The 14336-nt window shown below is 37.0% G+C and overlaps 1 long non-coding RNA gene across 1 annotated transcript; it reads left to right on the top strand.

Annotated features, from left to right (window-relative positions):
* Positions 1 to 12390: 12390 nt before the first annotated feature.
* On the top strand, positions 12391 to 14034 carry LOC145774895 (uncharacterized). Its single transcript, XR_014290076.1, has 4 exons — positions 12391 to 12481; positions 12741 to 12802; positions 12947 to 13110; positions 13556 to 14034. It is a non-coding gene; the product is annotated as an uncharacterized LOC145774895 (long non-coding RNA).
* The last annotated feature ends 302 nt before the right edge of the window (positions 14035 to 14336 follow it).

Below are 14336 nucleotides of genomic sequence, written 5' to 3'. Positions count from 1 at the left end.
AGATAAAAATAGCACGAAGCCGAAGTTTCCGCAAACAAACAAACTGAAAAGATCGAGAGAAAAAATTAAAAAAAGCCGAAGTCGCTGATTGGAGTTTCCGCAAACAAACTGAAAAGAACGAGAAAAAAAATTGAACTAAGCCGAAGTCGCTGATCGCAGTTTCCGTTTTTCCGCAAACATTTTAAAATTTCCGGTAATGATCCTAAGAGTTTGCCGAAGTCGCTGATTGCAGTTTCCGCAAACAAACAAAAACTCTTAGGATCATTATCGGAAATTTTAAAATGTTTGCGGAAACTCCGATCAACCCTAACCCTTTTAAAATGTTAGCGGAAACTGCGATCAGCGACTCCGCAAACTCTTAGGATTATTACCGGAAATTTTAAAATGTTTGCGGAAACTCCGATCAACCCTAACCCTTTTAAAATGTTTGCGGAAACTGCGATCAGCGACTTCGGCAAACTCTTAAAATCATTGCCGGAAAATTTAAAATGTTAGCGGAAATTGCAGAAAAACGGAAACTGCGATCAGAGACTTCGGCTTTGTTCAATTTTTTTCTCTTGATCTTTTTAGTTTGTTTGTTTGCGGAAACTCCTAACAGCGACTTCGGCTTTTTTAAATTTTTTTTTTTGATCTTTTCAAGGTAGGCTACGAACTGACGGTACGAATTGTTTATGGTACAAATTAGGTTGCACCCAAGCAAATTGGGTATACTGTAGCCTACTGGCTTAAAAATGCACAAGATCATTAGATCAACACCTGTCAAAAGGTAGAACTGGTTTTACTATGTAGTTGAACAAAGACACAAAACTGTATAAAGTCATTTTTTAAAGGCAGTGGCTATTTGACCGGCTCCGGTCTTTGAATCTGAAACACTATTTGACCGGTCATGACGTCATTACATAAGTACTTTTTTCTTTTTCTCTTTCAAAGCAAAAGACGTGAAGCGCCGATATAAAGTTCTAAATTCAACACGTTTTCTTCAACTCAGTTCGTGGCGCATACGTTGCATCTCAGGTTGCCATTCTAGAGGGGATGAGTTCGATACTATCCGGAAGCATTGACTTTTTTTTCATTTTTTTTTATCTAAACTTTGAACCGAAGCGCATTTTTGTGGTCAATTTTTAATTTGAGTAGCCTACAGCCCATTTTTTTATGTCTTTTCAAATGTGAGTAATAAAGTTAGAGTTTTTTTAATTTGCTGGAATTTGAGAATTTCTCTGGGTAATTTTCCGATCGTCATAAGTGACCGTGTTTGCTGAACGACCCTACATTTTTGCTCTCAAGTTAGTTATATTTTTTAAAGAAGTAGTATTGTATAGGCTATAACTAACTTGAGAGCAAAAATGTAATTTTCTTTTAAAAAAAATGGACAATTGGAAAATTGGACCATTTATCACGATCGGAAAATTACCCAGAGAAATTCTCAAATTCCAGCAAATTAAAAAAACTCTAACTTTATTTCTCACATTTGAAAAGACATAAAAAAATGGGCTGTAGGCTACTCAAATTAAAAATTGATCACAAAAATGCGCTTCGGTTCAAAGTTTAGATAAAAAAAAATGAAAAAAAAGTCAATGCTTCCGGATAGTATCGAACTCATCCCCTCTAGAATGGCAACCCGAGACGCAACGTATGCGCCACGGACTTAGTTGGAGAGAGCGTGTTGAATTTAGAACTTTATATCGGCGCTTCACGTCTTTTGCTTTGAAAGAGAAAAAGAAAAAAGTACTTATGTAATGACGTCATGACCGGTCAAATAGTGTTTCAGATTCAAAGACCGGAGCCGGTCAAATAGCCACTGCCTTTTTTAAACAATTCACCAATGTCGTCAATGAACTTAATAATGGTGCTCACCTCTTCTATAACTGTCCATGAACTTGGTACAACTTGAACAGTATTTTCCCTTGTAAATTCAACAACTGTATATTTTGCCATTTCCTGACACTGAGCGATTACGGTTTTGGTTACTGATACCTTGAATTTCATTTGTGTGCTCACTGTGCTGCTGTTTCTGTTCATCAAAACGCCATTTGGCTTTACATGCACATTTGTTTGCTATCCACCTTTTTTGGTAAAGTCTACACTTTTCATTACGATTATCCATTACAAGAGTAAAAACATTTCTAAATTAAACAGATTAAAAAAAGTTTTTCAACAATTTTCAACTATCAATTACGTCTTGGCCTCATAGAATTGAGACATTTTGATGCAAGTCCCTTAGGTGTGGTTCTTTGGCAGCCACATTATGGTATGAGGTCTTTTTAGTGCAAAATCTGGGTAGGAAGTGTCACAAGTATGTGATAAGGCCAAACTGAGATGTTGGTCTGTCAGCAATGGCTTAAAACAGTCCTTACGGTGCATGATATATGAGTACAAGGTATGCTAGCTATTCTGGTGACATACTGATATAGGCTTTTAGTCGATATTGACCTCTTGCAGGCATGGCCTCATCACACTCTGGAGTAAGTTATACTAAAATGTGCAGGCAGGGCATACCATGCCATTTGTTGTTACGCCCTACCATGACATGCCCTGCCTACACATTTTAGTACAACTCGAGCAGACAGTAGCCAAGCACCACGTTGAACTGTTAGTTTACACAAAACATATTATTACTCGGAAATATCTATGGTACATCTCCAGATCACCAGCGATGTAGATTCAACATTTTATTTAAGATGAAGCTTTACAATACTACTAAGGTGAATCACATTACTAACCACGCTGTGAACCAGAAAAACTTTTGAATTTACGATAATCCTTATCTCAATTCTCAATCAAGATTTATACCAAACATTAGTGAGAACATTCTTACTTCTTAATCTTAATTTCTTCCCTTTCACTTCAATCAGTACTGTAGCCTATTGTACAAGCAAGTTGAACCAACTAATCAAGATTGCCAGATCCAAAATAATTCTGTAGCCAAACTGTTGTCACAAAATCACCAAAACGCAGGGAAAAATCGCCAAAATTACACATTACAATGAGTTCAAGTCTTTTGGTTGAATGTTTAACTCAGTCCCTCAACTGATGAAAAAAAAAACTTTCGACTCCGAAACAAAAACTACGGAAATTCATTCTCTTGTCAGTTGTTGAATATATTTGTACCGGTTTATATTTGTACCGTATACTATTTTTCGCAGCAGACAAAATAAAAGGTTTCTCTCTCTCTCTCTCTCTATTTTTCGCAACAGACAAAATAAGCCGTTTCTCGCTCTCTCTCTGGAACAGATGAGTCAACGTCATAATTTTAATCTAGCCTGGAGTCTAGGCAGTTCTACTTTTAATTTTCCTGGACATTCAAGCACGTTCTAACATATTTATTAATCGCCAAAAGCAATTAATTTATCCAAATCGGTTCTCAATATTCCCCCAAAAAAGAGCCAAATCGAACTAATTTGAAGCTAAACGTCTTCAAAAATCGCCAGATTTCTGGAGTTTGACGATAAATTGGCCAATATGGCAACTCTGTAACAGATAACACATTCCTTGTTACTCAATCTTTCCCGCGTTTCTTTTTTATCCAAAACTTCATATCTGGTAAACTGGCTGAAGTGAAAGACATTATTTTGGAGGGCAGTCAGGGGACATATGTTACATTTTCAAGATTTCCACCCTGTGAAGTTGTACCATATCTCTATGAGTTGCAAAGACCCAGATTAGATTTTTGAATATTTATGGTTTAATTTATAACTTCTACAAATAAAAGAAATCCTCAACAAGTTTTAGGAACAGACATTTTTTTACTGTTTAATTGTAATTGTTTCATATCAGTAAGCGAGACCACTTAAACTTTCCTTAAAAACTATCGTTAAAGGATCACTTTAATTTGCGACTATAAAAGCCATGAAGTTTTCTTTTCACATAACGTAATAAAAACGTGTAATAGACATCTACAAAAAACACATAATCTACATCACAAAAATGCAGAAGAGCGGGGTAGACCCCCTCTACTTGTGTGTATAATTCCTGCTGTTTTGTATACCGTTCTTGGAGGCTAGTTTTACTTAACATAGATTAAAAATTTCCCAAATGAACGAAAGAGTTTTAACACGTTTAATATACGTGGAAAACACGTGCTAATTTTCAACAAATGTAAACGTGCAATACACGTGGAAACAACATGTATTCAACATACAAAAAATTCTGATAAAACATCCTTCTGCTTGGGTGAAGATATTTTTTCTGTTTTGTATGCCATCTTTTGGGCGTGGTTTCACCTTATATACCTTAAAAATTGGTCAAATAACCATAAGATGTTGAACACGTATAATACACGTAGGTAACACGTGTTATTTTTACAAGAATTTTATTCACAAAAAAATTGCTGATAAAACTTCTTGAATCAGACTTACACACTAGTCATAGTGAATGATAGCGAAAATATGTCTCTAAAATAATGTTTTTTAAACAAGTGAATTTTAGTTGGTGTACAAAGACTCCTTAATAACACCTGAATTCTACCTAAGATACCATGCTACCTAAAATCAACCAAAAATCAACGTGTAATATACGTAGCTTTCTAGCTGGGTATTTCCTTGTAGAAACACAAGCATTTCAAAACGTTTGTCAGACGATCTGCTGCGTTTGGGACGCATAATGTCCTTTCCAAGTGAAAACATGCGTTCTACAGCAGCGCTGGATGGTAGCCAATTGGTGTGTTGTATTTCAAAAACAAGTCTTGAAAACGTTTGCTCGGAAAGGTATCACTGTTCCAAGCGTGCTGTGATGGTTTAGCATACATAAATCTTTTAACGAGGTCCACTGCACCAACATCGCTCTTTTCAGGGGCATAGATCTCTTGAAATAAAGTATCTTCAACCACCGCGATGACATTCATTGATTTTTTACTTTCTCTAATCCCTCGTTCTCGATACTGCTCACCAGTGATGTAGCCTACGCGCATACAAAAAATATTGACGTGGACGTGGTCAGCGTAAAAGCAAACGTTCGAAAAACCATACGCCGTATGCGTCAACGTAACTTGTAATAAAAGTTGGCGGCGTCAGTATCAGCGCATACACTAGCGTAAACTCATTTTGTTTGCTAGGTGCCAAACATTCACACGGTATAAACCACTTGAAACAAACAAGTTTTATTTTGAATTTCCACGAAAAAACACAAGCATCTGAAAGTGTTCACCTGACATTTTGCTGCGTTTTGGTTTCAATATGCCTTTGCTTATTGAAAACATTCTTTCAATTGCAGCGCTGGAACGTGTTGGCGTGTTGTAGCGAAAAAAGTACATTAAAAAGTATGCGTTGACGCTATGCGCTAAAAAACAGCAAAAACTTTACGGCGTAGCCTCAAACGACAACTATCCAAAAAAATGTGGTCGTAAGCGTTAGCGTAAACAAAAAGTCTAGGTTACGCGGCGTATACGTACATCGTAGAATTTGCGGCGTATACGTAGGCTACATCTCTGCTGCTCACGATATGAATGATCACAATTTGGCGAACTTCTTCCGCTTGTATTCCAGGTAGCTATTCCCACCAACGCGAAAGCGGATAATTCGGATGAGTCGCGTTTTGGTTTTGGTAGACCTAATATCCGCCATTTTGTCAAAAATGACTTTTTTGCATTTTTCTACATTTAAAGACTTCATGCATCTTCTGACAAAAATTTGTGCTCCAATGTTGTATGGTTTATGAGATAATTGGTGTGTAAAACCTAACATATTCCAATCTGTGCAGGAATAATTTTCTAAAACCTAACATATTCGTCTATCTAATCAAGTAACAGGAAATTGTCACGTGACCGGCAAAATTTCAGCAGAGTAGCCCAGGCTACTTCACATCTTACATCTCTTAGAGTTGCGTGAAGCGGGTTTAAAAGCATTCGATAAAGTAGATTGGGTTGAAATGTTGTTAAGCACTAGGCTCCACTAGGTAAGCTTAATTATGCAGCATAAAAATGCTCGTCCGAGCACACTAGCTTTTCATTAAATGCCGTATCATTTAGGCTACGTCTTGCCGAACAGTTTGACTTTTCGTAGCCTACCGGTAGCCTACTGGTGAACCGATGGCTTAGTTGACTTTGCGGTAGCCTACACTGAATAGCGTAGCTTATTGCATAAGTTTATTAAGGTTTTAACACTTTCAGTGCCAAGAACTTCCAAATCCGTCCATTGTGACTCATAATGACGTAACAATGCCCCATCGGGCACTTAATGTTGCCCATTTGAAGTTCTTCTTGCTCCTCTATAAATTCCCAAAGTTGGTCGGTTTTGTGGCGTATTTTGGAATTTATTTATTGTAAGCGCCAAACTTGAACACAACTAATTTTGAATTTAAGGGATTTTTTGGTTATAGACTAATTTGTCACTGTAATTGCATGTAGCAATCCGTCTGCCGCGGCGGCCTACGGGCAAGGCTTATGAGAGTGGGGTACGGAGGGTAGGGAAAGGTATGGACTGATGAGCCACTTTTTCACATTCAAAGCTATAGGCTAATTGGTTAATTAATTACTCTATAAAGCTTTGGTAGAGAGTTTGCTTTGTTGAACCATAGAGAAATAAAACATAGTAACTTTAGCGGGTTTAGCATACTTTATTTCACACAAAATATAACATAATTAAATAAAATAAACTCAAACGTTTTCGACACGTACGTGTGTCCTCATCAGGAATTAAATCTGCAATACATAAAATGAAAAATCGTAAGATAAATTTGACTATGCACTGTAACTGTAACGACACTTAATTACTCTATGATGACGAAATTTCAGCACAACATAGTGTGATCACTTCAGTAGCCTATAATTGTGTAAAAAATTCAACCACATGTAAGGATCAACAAAATTATTTGACAACATTGAATGTAATCAGAGTGGTTCAAGGGTGCAAACGCGTTTGGCCCCTTGAAACACCGGGTTTGGACCCTTGAACCACTCTGATAAGCTAGACCTTCAATATGTTTAGAGCAAACTTTTAAGATACAATAAATACACTGTTAATTTTAATGCACAGTTGCACACACTGCTAACAGTTTGCAGAAATACATTAAGCTATATTAAACTGCGAAAAGTCGGTTCAAAACTTTTTTATGTCGACTGTTTGTTTTGTCGTTCCTGCAAGTGGTGGGAGGAGGACAAAAACAATTGCTGAGGCACCACCAGCTTCGCTATATAGTCATTTTATAATATTTTACACTCCACTTACAGTAGGCCTACACAATAATTTCTAAAATAAATTAAACATGTTTATTGTCCCTCAATTAGGCATTGTGCTAACCTAATGGTTCTCAACGGGGGCGGTACCGAATGAAGTAATTTTGCAGGGGGGCAGTATGATTACCTCGGCTAAGGGAGGGCGTTTAATTATTAAGGGCACTTTGGTTTAACCTATCTACCGCCAGTGGCGCCGGCAGGGGGGGCAGGCGGGCAGCTGCCCCCCCCCCCCCCTAATGTTTTGGGCATCATCTTTGTAATTTTTTTTTATTTTATTAATAGGCTAGGCTACATATTAATATTTTTTTTTTAATATTTGGATCCCAACCTCAAGTAAGTCAACTCAAGTTGCAAGGGGGGAGAGGGGTAAAAGCTCTCTTTTTATTGAAAAACCTTGATGACTAAATTGTACAGTAGATAAAAAGATTTTCTACAAAAGCAAAGATATAGACTTTTTATAGTTTTAACTAACGTCACATTGATGTAGAAAAATAACAACCTGTTAAATTTTTGATACCTCACACTCCCATGACTTCTTCCGCGCGCATTTTGGCATTGGTTGCTTGCAGTGATTCTTTCACTTAAACAAAACGTTTTGTTTCAGCAGTTTTGAGTTGTTCGATTCTTAAGTTTTAAAGGAGACTCAATTTCTCCAATATTTATCATTTATGTTTCTTCTTTAATCTCAGCAGAGTATAAAACTTGTAAAAGTTTTTCATCCATACGACATCATGAATGAAATTATATCTCAAATCGGCGTAATGACGTGACATCGTCTAAGCATTTTCCCGAATAATAAATTAACAAATTCGATCGTCAAAAGTGGTTTGGTGGTAGTAAATATTACGTAATGAAAAAATGTTATAAAGTTGGAAGACATTACGTCATGTATTTTCAATACAAATTGAAGTTTAAAATTTATTCTTTTGTTCATACACTGTTAAAAATTTTCGTAATTTTACTGTCAAAAGAGCAGTAGAATATTACTATCTTGTTACAGTACTTGAAATTACTGGCCATTTTGTGGTATATTTACTAGACAAAGACGTTTTTTTACTCCAAATATAGTAGAATCACTGATTGAGCAGTTTTAAATTTTACTTCTTTTTGTAGTAGATGATTTCACTTCTTTTTTGGAAGTGAATTTACTGGTCTGTGAAAGTGTTTTGCAATTTTACTGACAAAAATAGTAAAATTTTACTGACTTTTTATAGTTTTTTTTTTAACTTGCATTGGCAGTAATTGTACTATAGGTACGGTAGGCTACATGGGCAGTAACATTTTATTAACACCGTTATTTTAGTCCGATTAGGCTACTATACTCCTGTGCAGCAATATATTTAGCACTTCTACGAAACGTCAACCTTTTTTCCGGTCAACATAGCCTATTTACGGTCACACTAGCACATTCTCGAAACAGTGGGATGCTACGTTATGTCATGCCTTTCTGTTTTGATATCTGATATAGGCTACCTTGGCCAGCAATATAGAGTTCGTGGGTTAATTGAAACAATCATGACTGGAAGAAAAGTTTGCTAGAGATCCGAACTCACGGGCTTCCAACAAAAATGTTTTAATTGTTTGTAATATTGGTTCCTTAAAAATGCACTGAAAGTACTAGAGAGTCGAACCGAACCCGAACCCGAGTTTTATAGTCAAACGGTTCGACTCTCTGACTAAAACCCGAGAATTATTATCACTTATCAGTCGTCAGCCCAGAGTCACTATATACATAGTCTGGAAAGTCAATGGCAAATCAAATTTCCAGTTTGTACGTAATCAATTAAGATGCTATATACGTCGCAAACCAGGTTCTTCAAATATGGAACACGTTACGGTATCGGATTCTGCTGTATCTTCCCTCAGCCTAACTAGTTTTAAGTTAAATCTCAGGACTTGTAACCTTTGTGACATTGTTGCTTTAAATTACTGAACCTGCATAGTTACCGATACAGTAGCCTACTCAAAATTGTCTTGCTAATGCTCTTTGTTTACAAATTATTTTTGGGAGTGGCTATTTTGAGTGTCACAGATTGAAACCTATCAACTTTTTGTTGTATCTTTATAGACCTTTTTTAAATAACTGTCAACTGAATTAGTTGATCAATCAATGTTTTTGGAAATGATGCTGGCTAAGTAGCATCTGCCAATTACGGTACTAATTTCAAGCCTACTTCAGCTTAAAGGTTCCACAAATATTTACTAATTAAACCCTTCCATTAGTAAGCTGCTGTATATACTTTGTACATTGAAACTTATGAACTTTAAAGACCACTACTTCAAACTATAAACTAATCAATTCCTTAGTAATTTGAAAAGTCACATCATCTTTTAACTACTTGTAGTCATGCTTAACTAAACCTCAGAAAAGTAAACCAAACGAATTTTTCTAAATAATAACTGTAACTAACATCCTAAACGTTCTACAATAGTTTAAAACAAGTCTGCAACCACAATATCATCCACAGTTTCACTGTTGATAGTAGACAATATGCCTGTATTTGCATACCTTCCAAGCAGATTCTGTGATTTAACCATAGCTCTCCTAGGTGGCGCTGTAAACAACAACCTCAAAACATGACTTTCCAGACTATGTATATAGTGGCTCTGGTCAGCCAATGGGCTGGCGAATGTTATCCTGGTCCGCGCTCAATTTCCCGCCTTCCCGCTCAGAATTTGCAGAGTCTGATTAGCGTTGCCAGATGGGGAAATAGGATAACAAATTTAAAAAAATTCTGGTGAAATTCAATTTTAGAGGCCTTTGATGCCAAATTTTTTGACTTTGGGACCAGAAAACTTTTTGGTGAAATCTAGTGAAATTTTCCCCCAATCTTTTTTTTCAAGAAAGTTTTTTTAAACTTTTAAGCGAAAAATCCCCGCTCGTGTAGAAAACGTTTTGCAAGAGGTTTGCGCATGCTTGACGGCAGTGTCTTATGTCTTAAAAAGTATTTGTATTTTTAGGCGAAATTGTTTTATTTAGGGTGTTTTACATATCTGGTGAAGTTGTATGCAATCTGGTGAAATTTTATTTACTTTTTGGTGCTAAGCATCTGGCAACACTGAGTCTAACAACTGAGCATGTGCAAGGATGCAAGCATCAAGCATGGTTGCAGGAATAGTGCAGTGACTTAGTTACAGCTGGTTTTGTTGCAGTCATAAGTTTCAGATAGACAGAGGAAGCGTGTCAATAGCAAAAGTAGCATCGTTAAACCTGTATCACTGAACAGGTAACAAGTTTAATCCTACAAATGGTATCTTTGCTGATTTTTTTTATGTTTACCATGGACAAATGAGAACAATAGCGTACCATTGAAATTAATTTATTTCGATGCTTTTAGTAAGTTAACTGCATTAAACTGCTACGAAATTACATAGTTAAGCAATATGCACTGAACAACAATGACTTAGGTCAGGCAGGTCGGTCTGTCAGTCAATGCAGTGAGGCTCTGCCCCCTCCCTACAATTTTCTAACCACTGCACCCCTGAGTCAATGTGAAGAACTACCTAACACATCTTCCCAGTATACCAGTATTGTAGCCTACTGAACACACAATGTTGAAGTAGTCGAGCTCTGTTGTAGTAGCTTCTAGCATTCGGACTCTGGATTGGAAGATCCAGTGTTGGAATCGTACTATAAAAAGATTAGGCAGTGGCTATTTGACCGGCGCCGGTCTTTGAATCTGAAACACTATTTGACCGGTCATGACATCACTATACAGGCACCTTTTTCTCTTTCAAAGCAAAAGACGAGAAGCGCGTGTATAAGTTCTAAATTCGACAAGTTTATTCAACTCGATACGTGGTGCGTGCGATACTTCGCCGGCTTCTATTCTAGAGGGAATGAGTTTGATACCGGTACTACCCGGAAACGTTCTTTTTTCTTTAACTAAATTTTGACGCGAAGAGCATTTTTGTAGTCAATTTTTAATTTCAGTTGCCCACAGCCCAATTTCTTATGTCTTTTCAAATGTGAGTAGGCTAATAAAGTTAGAGTTTTTTTAATTTGCTGGAATTTGAGAATTTCTCTGGGTAATTTTCCGTTTGTGGCCGTGCTAACTACTGATATATAGCCTACTACATAATTTTTCATTCAGGCACGTTTTAAACCTTTCAAGGTTTTACCACCTTTTCCCGTTCATTAATGTGCTGGTAGGTCTATATCGATTTTTGTAGTTAGTATCTTTTTCGTCCCGGACGCGTTAATGACAAAAATAAAATGATTGATTGATGTGACCGTGTGTGCCGAACGAAGCATTACACTTTTGCTCTCAACAAGTTAGTTATATACAATGCTTCTTTTAAAAAAATGGTAATGGTATGTAAATGTAATGCAACTCAAATTAAAAATTGACTACAAAATGCACTTTGGGTCAAAATTTAGTTAAAAAAAAAAAGAATGCTTCCGGGTAGTATCGAACTCATTCCCTCTAGAATAGGAGTCGGCGAAGTATCGCACGCGCCACGGATCAAGTTGAACAAAATTGTCGAATTTAGAACTTATACACGCGTTTTTCGTCTTTTGCTTTGTAAGAGAAAAAGAAAAAGGTGCCTGTATAGTGATGTCATGACCGGTCAAATAGTGTTTCAGATTCAAAGACCGGCGCCGGTCAAATAGCCACTGCCAAAAGATTACTAGGCATGGCTGCTGCAACTGTCTTCAAAATGAGAAATTAGGTAGCCTACACAGTTTTAAAAAAACAAGCTGTGACCCTAGCTAGAGAGTATATCTGCCATATCTGGTGCTACGCCTTGCCCATGAGTAGCCAGGGAGTAACGACATTAGAGATGCAACTCCATTTTACCTCAGAGTGAAACATCTGCCGTCAGTTGCAGTTTATAGGCCTAGTCAATGCCCAGGATTGTTAAAAAGTGAGAACTAAATAATTGAGTGGTTTATCCAGCTGTGGTGATAAAACTTGTGGTAGGCTGATCTTTCGTGTGTGACCAGCATGAATAATTTGAGCAGAAGGTCCAGGGTGGTATACGATAGACCCTCAGCCCTGGCCAAAGATCAAGAAGGAAAAATCCCCATTAGGCTACAGGAAGAGGACCAGTACTTATTACCGGTATTATTCGTGACAACGTCTCATAATACATGTTTTAAACCAATTTAGGTTTTTTCATGCTTTCCTGAGCATGTGTTGTATTTCATTTCATTGAATAACTTGATACTTGGATATTATCCTTGTGCATTTATGATGTGCCGGGAGACAACTGGCGACTGGGAGACAACTTGCCATCTCAGTGGGATTAGTGGAACTGATTACAACATATTTTAAAGAAGATTGCTCAGCGATTTATCAATGCTTTGAGGTAACGTACATTTATTATTATTTACTTGCAAACACAGATGTTTTAATACCCAACCTTCCCATTCTCGGAAGAACATCTGACACATACTTTGCAAATTTATGTATAGCTTATATATAACTTGTGTGATATGAACACCATGCTACTACTGCTAATAAATTCTATTTCATTGCCTTCTTAGCGATAAAAGTGCAGTTATATGAGTGTTTGACAATGTTTGTATTATTTTCAATATCTTAAAAATGTTAAATTCAATTTGTAGGATTCAGCTATCTCCCAGTTTGAAGAAACTCGTGTACCAGCATCCAATAATTGTGTGTTTTGGTAAGTTGTGAATGAGCGTTTGTACAATTTTGACTGATGTACAAGTGAACTTTTGAATTGCTCACCTAAATATGAAGTTGGTAAATGTAAATATGCACTAATTTTAGTCTTCGTAGTTTCATTTGTGCCTCATTGCATCTGCAGGGCCCACTCTTGCCAGTGCAGTGAAGTTTCTCGTATTCATCGAAGGCAACCTTGCAATGGAAACCAAGTCGTTTTTTTGTAGCGCTGGCTTACTTCTGCTCATATTACGTCTTTGCAATGTCATATCCAAATAGTGCAGCTGCAAGTCTGGAGTTTATACAGAGGTATGTAAACCTGTAATGTGTTTAATTGTTTATGTATGAGCTAAGGAATAACAATAATGGAACTCCCTCCTTCACAAAGTCATTCATACCAGTGACAAGCTGGTCTGGCTGGAGTGGGGTTCAAATCCACGAAGTTCTTGACAGTGTCTCTCTACTGCAGCTAGTAAGAACTGCACCCATTACCGGAGGGATTGCGTCTTAGACCAATCGGCCATCCAGACTGATTATTAGAGGTGTTAAACTGTTACTACTAGTTATGTACGCAAGTTCCAAGCCACAACTCCAGAGGATGACGATTATTCTAAGGTTTGTGGAAGTGACAACGCATTCTGATCAATTTGAAGGTTTCACTACACGATGGTATTGTGGTGTAGTTACAAACATTGCTAAATATCACGGTCAAATTTGAAAAGATCCACTGATATAACTTGTGTTGTTTCCTCAGATACTTTGCTCGCATTGAGGTCATCCGTCATGACAAGAAAAAGTGAGATGTGCACCCTAAAGTACTCCGACTGTGCAACGAGGTCATGCTTCGGCAGGGATGTTTGTTATGAAGATTGAAGCAAGTCAAGAAATTCACTGTTCAGTCGCTGCTGCTTCATGCTTCGCCGAAATATAGCCTCGGCTGAACTCTGCAGTTAAAAAAGCGAATTCACGTGTTCGTGAAACATCAAACAAATAGCTATACTTGTAACATCTTGAGAGATATATTGTGAAACATTGTCGCCAGTGAGGTCTGCTGTACACAATAAATTTATATCTGCAAATGCACGTGTGTAATATTTACTTGTAGAGAAAGTCATTTTACTCTCATAATGCCGTTTGTCACAAAAACTATTCGGGAAGTTATTTTGCTGCCTGTCCAGAGCAGTAATTTTACTGATCAGAAACATTTAAAAAATGACTATCCGGAGCAGTAATTCTACTGATCAGAAACATTTAAAAAATGACTATCCAGACCAGTAATTTTACTGATCAGAAACATTTAAAAAATGACTATCCAGAGCAGTATTTTTACTGATCAGAAACATTAAAAATATGACTGTCAACGGAAGTAAAAATACTTCCATTACAGTAAATAAAATTACTACTTAGGAAGTTATTTTGCTGCCTGTCCAAAGGACAGTAAAATTTTTTAACAGTGTAGTCGTAATCCACCTTCAAAGCGGTACTACAAAGAACAATTTTCGATAAGGGGGCATCAAGAATAAGTCGACATGACT

Source organism: Aplidium turbinatum, chromosome 7, assembly GCF_918807975.1.
Source record: "Aplidium turbinatum chromosome 7, kaAplTurb1.1, whole genome shotgun sequence".
Classification (NCBI taxonomy): Eukaryota; Metazoa; Chordata; class Ascidiacea; order Aplousobranchia; family Polyclinidae; genus Aplidium; species Aplidium turbinatum.
This window is presented reverse-complemented; position numbering and strand designations above follow the sequence as displayed.